The sequence below is a fragment of the Etheostoma spectabile genome, chromosome 14, assembly GCF_008692095.1.
Source record: "Etheostoma spectabile isolate EspeVRDwgs_2016 chromosome 14, UIUC_Espe_1.0, whole genome shotgun sequence".
Lineage (NCBI taxonomy): Eukaryota > Metazoa > Chordata > Actinopteri > Perciformes > Percidae > Etheostoma > Etheostoma spectabile.
This window is the reverse complement of record NC_045746.1, coordinates 23,690,423-23,697,239: the sequence shown is the minus strand read 5'-3', so window position 1 is coordinate 23,697,239 and position 6,817 is coordinate 23,690,423. Positions and strand designations below refer to the sequence as shown.

The 6,817-nt window shown below is 40.7% G+C and overlaps 1 protein-coding gene across 3 annotated transcripts in view; it reads right to left on the bottom strand.

The window, feature by feature from the left end:
* Positions 1-655, bottom strand: part of shisa7b (shisa family member 7) — a 40,411-nt gene extending 39,756 nt beyond the window's left edge. For all 3 annotated transcript variants that reach the window (XM_032535851.1, XM_032535853.1, XM_032535852.1), the window contains exon 1: positions 285-655. The gene's annotated coding sequence lies outside the window, so the exon portion shown is untranslated. The remainder of the gene's footprint in view (positions 1-284) is intronic.
* Positions 656-6,817: the final 6,162 nt, after the last annotated feature.

Here is a 6,817-nt window from a genome sequence, read left to right as displayed (position 1 = left end):
CCCCAACGAATCAATGGAGGCTCAACAATAAAGCGCAAACATTGCAGTGCCACACATGCGCTCTAGCAGTGAAAATGTGGCACCATTGACGCTTTTAAGTTAACATTATCCGTCAGGTATTGTTACATTAAATAGCATAGGGTCGACTGAGGATGTCATGTACGACACTCGCCGACAGACGTGCCTGTTTTTGAAGTTCCGCACGGTTAATAACATCACTTCAATTCACAATGGGTGACGTTGCAGCTCCTGCAACAAGCAGTGCTGAGAAATGTTGTTTTTACCTGCTGTCTTCTTCGCCGTCTTCGCTATGACTCCTGGGTTGTGAGAGAAAATGTGTCACCTACATTTTTCATTGTAATTCCCAGGTCTGGAAGAGGAAAATTGATTAGCCGCAGTGAAGCCCCGTTCGTCGTTCCCCTCAAGTACAAAAAATAACATTAAAACAAAGCGTGTGAAACCGGTGAGAGGACGCCTTTGAAAAAAATTCTATCTTTCGAGTATCTTTCGGTTTTGTCGTTGCGGTGAATGTCTGTGAGGCTCGAGCGCTCCACGTACGGCGGCGTTGGTGTTGCTCCCTCTGTCTCTCCGTCACAAACTGCTCTCACACAGGTCCGCTGCGCTCCGTGGCCAAGTCATTGATTGGACAACATGGCACTAGCCCACGTTTGCATTCTTCAAGAACTGGAAACGATTAACCAATCATGGCGCGGGTCTAATCGTCAGTTGTGATTGGCTGAGTCGCGTCCGAACCCGTTGGTAATTTCCTGGTACCAGCGCACCTGTGACTGCTCACAGTTAATGCAAATATCAATGCGCAGACCAAAAGTATTAGTCATCGTCGTTAGCTAAGGAGCTACTTAAATTGCATATCTATTTTTTTTTATTTTTTTTTTACATTTGACTGAACATAGCCTATATATTTTATTATAGGCTATTTTTGAATTCTCATTAACAAGACCAATATGCTTTTCACTTGCTACTAAGGCTGTCTGGTGTTTCAGCTAGCTTTTTAACTAGCTACTATGCTAATTCATAGACAGTATAAGAAGTGACGCTGTTGTTTCCAATGGACAGAGACCAGTGAAGGATATTAGAAGCACTTTTCCGGTGATGGCTGATCGTTACTGTGCAGCCTCAAACTGAGCTTGAGGACGTAGATGTGATGTGACCAACCTGTCTGAAAGTTGTAAGTCTTCTGGTAGCTGTGCAAGAGAAATCTCAGTCATTCCCAATCAGCAGAGACGGAGAGCGTAGGTACATGTAAGGAGATAACACAGGCACAGGCTAATTATTGCTAACAAAAATGCTAGTTAACATTAGTAATTAAACCTAAACAGGTAATGTATGTCGAAACTGTCTGCGAGCTTACCCTATACTTAGTTTTGATAATTTTCTTCAACAGCCCTTGCTACTCTTAACATTTTTAATGTAGTAAACAAATACCATAAAATAAATGCATTTCCACAATTAAGGCCAAAATTCATTGGAACTACATCCTACCAAAGAGTCTCTATGAAAAGTGAGTTCTGTGGATTAAAGTGACACTGTTTTCTGGAAAGACATGATGCTGTTAAAATTTCTAAATGTGTGTTTTAATGCTGTGAAAATCAGGCAGGTGATTGGATGAACCATCTAGCCATCAAGTCTGCCTTTATTTTCGTGGCCATCACTCACACCCAAACCACGTTTCAAGCTGCCAGTGGGGCCTCACCGGGCGCCAATTGGGTCGGGTTACTGTTGTTCGGACACAAGCCGGGCCCCCACACACAGCGCTCAGCCCGTCTGCTGATTTTGTCCTGTGGCCACTCAAGGTATCGCAACGGAAAATCCTGCTAGGACCAACCTTGTCACAACGATGTAAAATCCATAGGCCGAGCAGGAACTCGTGGGGCGGGGCTAGCAAGACAAACACTGCTGTGCATAGTCAGTGGTCACGTATTACGGACGTAAACTGAAACTTTTTTTTGTGGATGCGCCGCTGAGCAACTCTCATAGGAATGAAGAGGGCTCCGCCATTAACATTGCATCCAGGTCTAATAATACATGACACAAACACATTACTTGACAGCCTGACAAGATCAGAATCAGAATCAGCTTTATTCGCCAGGTATGAGGACACATACGAGGAATTTGTCTTTGGAGCATCGTTACTCACACTGTGCTTACACATACATATCAACCAAAACAGAAATATACACACTAATATATACACAATATATACACATACTCTAAACAGAAACAATATAGAGGCATGAGTGCAATGAAGAGATCAATACAATTATTTAAATGTGCGTAGTGCAAGGGTACTGGGATAAAATAGTATTATGTTATTATATTACAATATGAACAGTATGAACATATGAACAGTTCTGAAAAATAGGAAATGAGAATGATGAATAAATAATAAAATATATAATTGAGACGTGAGAGTGGGAATGATGAGTAATACTAAATAAGTGGAATAATACAGGTGCTGTATAGACAGTGTTACAGTGTTATTGACCAGAACTGAACCTGACACTGTGGGTCAGAAGTCAGCTGTTCATCAGAGAGATGGCTTGTGGGTAGATGGATTTTCGTGTAATATGTGATCCCACGATTCTCGCGCGATCTCGTGATATCACGGGAATCCAGCTGAGTGCAAGGTAAGTGAACCGACCCTTTAAAAGAGAATACAGCATACAGTGATAAAATTAGACTAAATGCAATAACGTATTATTTTCCAGGCCCACTACTCCCCATTGTAATCATCTGTCATGGTACAGAGAAATTGACTTTCCAAGATTAATGCAGACTAATAAAGGTGTGTGAACTCTCTTCTGTGAATAAATAGGAGTTTAATATGAGTTTAGGTGGGGTTTAGAAGCTGCTCAATGTCTGCTTGATGAGCGGGCGGAAAGAAGGGAGGGTTGAGGATGCAGAAGCGCCAAGTGATAATGCGGTGTCATCAGTTACCTTGACAACCGCAGCCTGTACATCTAATGTGTTAATTATGATGTTTTTTTTTTTTTTTGTCAGGAAATTAGCAGCGACTTGTTCCCTGTTCTTGGCCCAGCCTCTGTGGCTCAGGCCTTTTTCCTCCATCACCTACTGCTGACAACAAGACAGCTAATATAATATGCAGATCTCTACAGCGCTCTGCCTCAAGCCCTGGCTTATATTACTTGGCAATGAATAGGTCCTGATGCAAAAGCTACAGGCAGCACCATCCTAACTCTGCAAAAGCGACATTGGCTACAGCATGAGAGATAAAATGCGTGTTGTGTTCACATTTTAGCAGCAGCACGCCTGTCGCTTTTATAATATGCACACAAGCATGTCAGTGGAAAATAACATGGTGACATAGGTGACCTCACAGGTCAGCAGGCAGTAAATAAAGCGTAAAATAAAGAGTGTTTAATGTCGACGCCTGTCAGTGTTTCAGCCTCCTAAATGCCACGTGGCTTGGAAAGGTTCGGAGTGAATGGGATTTTAATGGTCCTCTATATGATTTTGTCCCTTAATGATATGACAAAGGTTCCTATCTGGCCTATTCTTTCCTATCTTTGAGCATTTTATTTATTCATATGCAAATATATTATTTATGTAAAGGCTTAATGTGTCCCTGAGTTTCTCTTGCAGATGAATGGGTCTAACCAGGGATCTGGCAAGGAATTTAAAATACTGTGGTCACAGGTTGTTTTTTTTCATGGGAGGGTTATATAAAATATAAGTTGATACAATCTGTCATTATAATACCGGCAGACTAGTTCCACAAATTGTTTCATCACATAAAGTAATTCCTAGTAGCAAGTTGCAAAAACCTCCACTTCCCCCAAGATACAGAGGACATGACATCAGTGTCGTCAGTGGTTGCTGCCGTGCCCTGAGGGCCTGTTAACCTGCCCAAAAAATGTCATCATGGTGGGAACATTTTGTATCCTGTGGTCTCTGTTTTAGAGGTTTTTGACCCTGAATAATTTAGCATTTGTAGCATGTAAATCATAGGATTTAAATAAAGTATACTATGAACCTTCTGAAATATGTACTGCTGAACAAATGACAGTATGTGTGCATGTTAGAGCCCGACCGATAAAGGATTTTTAAGGCCGATAACAATATGAATATTTGGTGATTTAAAAATCTGATATCCCGATCGGCCAATATACAGTATATATTATAAAAAAAATCCAGAAACGCGTTACGAAACATTAACAGATTTCCCTAACATTAGTTATTTGTAGTTATGTATGAGTTCTCACTAAAATAATATGATAATTGGTTTTATTGTCACAACAGAACATCAAAATACATTAAAGTTCTGATGAATAAAATATATAAAAATATAAACTTAAAATATGAAACTTGTAGTCCTTTGAACAAAAACACATTAACAAAAAAGAAAATCAGTGTTGCCAACAGGAACGTTGTAGAGCGTCCTCTGGTGGACAGACTATGCAACGCCAACACTCATAACATGGTTGACAGTCCGTTTTTATTTTTGAAATCTTCATTTATCAGAATCATTTATAAATGATTCTGAAAAAAAAATCTTTTATTACAAATACGGATACCGATAGATTGGGAAACGCCTCATATCGGCCAACGATCTATCGGTCGGACTCCAGTGCGTGTATAAAGATACATTTTCAGCCTGAAAAGGTGTTCACAGGTTGACTTTCCACCATAAAGTCACGCTCCTCATGTCTGCGGTTTGGTATCGAACCTCTCCAGTTGGACTCCTCAAGTTATCCTTCATTTCCATGCAGATGAATATTTTACTCTGTCGGTTTCAGTGGAAAGAGCGGCGCTGACCCGAGTTCAGCAGAAACACTGTGGAGGAACCGCAGATGCAGAAGCTACACGTTGGTCTCTGCAGAACTAGTTGGCACACATCCACCTAACCGTTTGCCAGCTGTTCCCTCACCAAAGACAACTCTGGTAGTCCTAACAAATCTCACAGTATTATACACATATCACAGCTCATAGCAAGAACACATGACATATTATAGTAGAACCTGAACATTAATTTCACTGTAAAGTCAGAAGGTCCCTGCAGGTGTTTATTGCAGTGATTTAGCTTTAGCAGTGGATTTTCATAACAAGAGCTTCAAGTATCAATAGATCAATACCTTCACCAAACTTGCAGTCAATGCACAGCTGGAGATCAATTGTGTGCAGTACACTGAATTAATTAAACATGTGGGGGGTTTGTTTATGTGTGTGTGTGTCTGTGTGTGCATGACCTCACTATGGGGTGCACATAGGCATTTAAAGTCATTTAAAAGAAACCATTTTGGCAGATTTAATTTCAGTTGTCAACATTAATCATTCATGATTATTTATGAACAATTAATGAGGGACTCTACTTTCATTGGTGCGCTGTATTGAAACAATGCAGAGACCAAACCACAGAGTGGCTGGAAACCTTAAACTTAAAAACGATTAGAAATCTCTCAGGCTCAGCAGATCGTTGAGTGTCCAGAGGGAATGATTAATGGCAGCCGTCGGAAAGAAATGAACCAAATTAAAGCTGATTCATGAAATCTATTCGTTCACCTTAAATGGTGAAAAATAAATGGCACTCAGATTACAGAAATCAAACGTTTCTGATTCTAAAAGAGAAGCTTTTCAAACTTTTAGTTATAAATACCTGTGCTATCAGCCTGTAGGCTACCACCAAATGGTGTATGAATAACTTGTCATTACGCATTTTTTCGTTCTTTTGTGCCATTTAGTCACGTCATTTCACACCATTTAGTCTCCACTTCAGGTCTAAGTCACTTCAGGTTTTCTCTCTTTATTAGAAAACTGCTCAGTTCTACAGCACAAGTCTTTCAGTCTGTATATTCAAAGAGTTATAGAACAGTATATAGTTATACAGTAGGTCCACCCTTTATACTTAAACGTGGCCGGGGCATCTGTTATTTTCCTCAAACTGCTGTCTTCCATCCCGTTGATAAAAACCTCTTCCTCTTCAGCATGTTACCCTCTGTTGAAGTTTCCCCTCAGTCATGTGTTGAGCACCACCTCGACGAGCCATGAAGCAGCAGGGAAATCTCCTCAGAGCGCCATTTGTTAAAGCCATAGTGCGTAGTTTTCCCCCACGAGGAATTCGAAATAATGACAACTGTCGGCGCGTCCACATGATGCAAGCCTTCTGTGACAACGCACCGCCTCCTTCCTTCACACAGTTGCTAGTAGCCAAGGAGGACACGGATTAAAAAAACATGATGGACGATGAGTAATTATCTTCACTTGAGTTTTTGCGCAGAAAAGTCGCCACAATCTTCTGAACTTTTTTTTAACTCATTTGGCAATGGCCTTAAATATCATTAATATCAAAAACTTCCACACCAAAGCTTTAAAATATCGATATTTGGCACCATCGTCGATTCTCGTATTGCCCAGAGAAGGACAACAATTTATTTTGGTATCGATACTCTGTCCCACCCCTGTTTGGAACATACAACAGTTTAGAGATCGTCATCGGTAGAGAATCGCGGTCCAAAAACATGCTTCTTCTTCTGTGAATAAAAATGCAGAAAACAGAAAACTGGAAAAGAAAGAAAACACTCAACAGAGAGAGATTTTTTTTTTCAAGAGCAAAATTAGAGCATGTGGAGGAGGAAGATATGGCCGAGCAGATATGATTCAGAGGGGGCAGCGTGATGTGAAGTAGCCTGCTTCTTGAAGAAATGAACCTTTAATGATCCCCTTGGGGATTCAGTCCGCCCGTCAGCGGAGGATGAGGTGTTTTGATAAGATGAGGAAGGGCAAACTCTCAGGTCTCATGCAGCCAACAACACAGCGTTAGTGGACACTGGATTTGTTA